Here is a 3,479-nt window from a genome sequence, read left to right on the forward strand (position 1 = left end):
AAACCTGCTGGGCAGAGAACGAATGTGCATTTTCAGTAAGCCCTTCTGCTATTTTTGCTACATAGCCTATTTTTAAATGTGAACCAGTGGATCGATAAGAAGCTAATGAATTATAAAAATTATCTATATAAAGATTATCTTAGTGTCTTAATTATTTCGATTTTATAATTCATATTTATACCAATTTCAAGGGGATACATTTGGATTGTTTTGGAAATCTGTAATCAAATTTAAGACCATTTATAATTAAGACTTTTTGGTACCATTTAAGAGTTGTAATGCCCTTAAATGTAAACAATTATAATCAATTATTATATTAATTACATATTTTTTATTATTTTTTATTTAGTCATTTAGCAGGGGCTTTTATCCAAAGCGACTTACAAATGAGGACAATAAAAGCAATCAAAACGAACAAAAGAGCAACAATATATAAGTGCAAATGACAAGTCTCTGTTAGCCTAACAGTACACATAGCAAGGTGTATATATATATATACATATATGTCGCACGTGCTACGAAAAAACTGGTCTGTGCGATGAATAAATGTACCACTGTAGCAGGCGTGCGATAGAGTTTTGCATGTTCATAACACAGCCGCTTAATAGTATGAAGTGAGTTCGTTGTGCTTGTTTGTGTGTGTGAGATTGATTATACTTGGTAGTTAGGGGTGTGCGATATGACGATTTTTGATCATGGACGATTAAAATGTCTCCACGATCTGCTTTTGAAGAAATATCGTTGTTTCGTGCTACAGCGCACATTCTATCAGCTGCAGTTCTGGCGCCTCCCTCCGTCTCAATGTAATCTACAAGTCCACATGCATTCACATCAGTGTTAGCTCAGCGGTAGAGTTACTCTCACGGGACACTGCACTTATGCGCAATCACAAAACTACATTATTTCATCAGCTTTAATGCAATACCGGTTAAACATTTAATTCACGTGCTGTTCTGCATGCTCTTTTTCTGAGCGCGTATTCATGAAGCGCCACTGGGAGCCTGTCAAAAAGCGCCTGATTATTGGACTAAGTTGTCTTTCGCGTCTGATTGATTTCGCGTCTAATACTGTCAAAAACACACAAGGTTTACATCTAAACACAGTTGGTTATGTCTAAAATGAAAGTAAACAGTTAAGAGAGAAACGCGTGAAGCTCTTAAAGGGACAATAGCTACTAAACATGCTGCCGACTGTCATTAAAGGGATAGTTCACCCAAAAAATTTAATTTCTTTTAAATTAAAATTAAACACAAAAGAAGATAGTTTGAAGAATGTGAGTAACCAAACAGTAGCTGGTCCACACTGACTTTTACAGTAGGAAAAAAATACCAGCAACTGCTTGGTTACCCACATTCTTCAAAAATAACTTTTATGTTCAACAGACGAAATAAACTAATTCAGGTTTAAAACAACTTGAGTAAATGATGGTATAAAAATGAAACACTATGACAGAATTGAAAGACAGATGACAGAATTTTCATTTTTGGTGAACTATTCTTTTAATGTTAATAAAACAACAAAACACAGAAAAAAAATCACTCACTGCTCTTGACTGATGAACTTATCATCAGTCAGTATAACTGATGATATATAGGCTAGTGTATATAGTGTTCTATTTTAATATGTGTTCATTCAATTTCTTGAATGTTACTGCTAAATACTGTACCTGAAAAATAAAGCACTGTTTGTTTTATTTGTATATTATGTGTATTTGTAATGTATATATTTGTTCTTATTTTCTAATAACAAAGATAAAATAATGACAAAGATTTTTATCTTTGCTCACTTTGGCCTAAATGTCTGCCATTCTTTTTTATTTTATATTTTGTTAAGGTGTAAGAGGTGTTATGTTTCCGCACTCTTCCATTTTTAGCAAATTAAGAAAACGTTGTCTAAAAAACATTTTTGTGATGGTTTGTATTTTTTGTGCTCTGTATGGAACATCAGTGCCTGTTTAAGTGATGAACTCCATTACTTGTGTTTGTTTTCGTAACAGACGTTTTATACTTGTGCTACAACGTTTTGGCCTGTGCTACAAAACTTTCAACCTCTGTAGCACCAGTGCTATGTGAAAAAAAAGTTAACGTACGTTTATATACATATGACGTGACCCATACTCGGAATTAGTGCTCTGCATTTACCCATCCAAAGTGCACACCCGGAGCAGTGGGCAGCCATTTATGCTGCAGCGCCCGGGGAGCAGTTGGGGGTTCGGTGCCTTGCTCAAGGGCACCTCAGTCGTGGTATTGAAGGTGGAGAGAGCGCTGTACATTCCCTCCCCCCACCTACAATCCCTCCCGGTACGAGACTCGAACCCACAACCTTTGGGTTATGAGTCCAATATACACATATATACACATATATACACAAGGAAGGCATTCTTCTCCCTCCTAGGTGTGACCGTAAGCCTTTCGTCTGGATATCATCCCCAGTCTAACGGGCAGACGGAAAGGAAGATCCAAGAGATTGGGCGTTTTCTACGAACCTTCTGCCATGGCCACCAGAACTCTTGGAACCAGTTCCTAGGCCGGGCCGAGTATGCACAGAACTCTCTTCGTCAGCCATCCACTGGACTCACTCCCTTCCAGTTTCCATCATGTGCCAATATTTCATGCCAAGGTGTACATTATACAATGCAAAATCCCATTAGACAATTCGGTTTTGATGGTTATTTAATGCTCTTCATTTATGCATTAATTAATGGATATTATGTATATTGTGTCCATATAATGCATAAAATTACAATAACTTGCACATGTAACACAATCATGAGTTTACAGTAAAATAAAAACTGAGAGATTAAAGGACACATTCACATTTCACATTTAATTTTCAAGCATGCCTTAAACTGATAGATATAACTGATTTAAAGTCTATTTGCAATTGGAAAAGCATTATTTTTTGGCATGTTTAGGATCCGTGTCCTGTTTGATTGTCTTCACACACACCACAGACATGGCCTAATGGTGTCGGACTTGTAACCCGAAGGTTGCGGGTTTGAGTCTCAGGTTTGGCAGGAACTTTCTCTCTTTCTCCTCTATTTTCTTATGATTTATTAGGAAAAAAACGTAATTTTTTTTTTTAAGTTTGTTGAGAGACCCTCACGTAAGTCAGTTTATATTCTCTCACTGGGCATAACTAACTTCTACTCTTTATTTCCACAGAGTTTAAAGGTACGGCATAACAGAATGACCCATAAAACAGACACGATAGCAGGACTGTCTTAACTAAACTTACAGAAACGAAAGTTCAGTTGCTTCTTCAAGTTTCAAATTGACTGCAGTTCTGGAAGTTCCGCCACTAGCGCTAAGCAGTAAATGTCTCAATGATGGCAAACCAGCTAGAATTAAAGTTAAAACTTAAAGAAAACTCATTTAATTTTTAATTTTTCTCAACACATTTTTGTATTAATCGAGATATCAATAAAACCTATCTTTGTGAAGAAATTAAAGTGTGAAAATCTGCTGTTAACTTACCTT

The sequence above is a fragment of the Sinocyclocheilus grahami genome, unplaced genomic scaffold, assembly GCF_001515645.1.
Source record: "Sinocyclocheilus grahami isolate Dianchi unplaced genomic scaffold, SAMN03320097.WGS_v1.1 scaffold4232.1, whole genome shotgun sequence".
Lineage (NCBI taxonomy): Eukaryota > Metazoa > Chordata > Actinopteri > Cypriniformes > Cyprinidae > Sinocyclocheilus > Sinocyclocheilus grahami.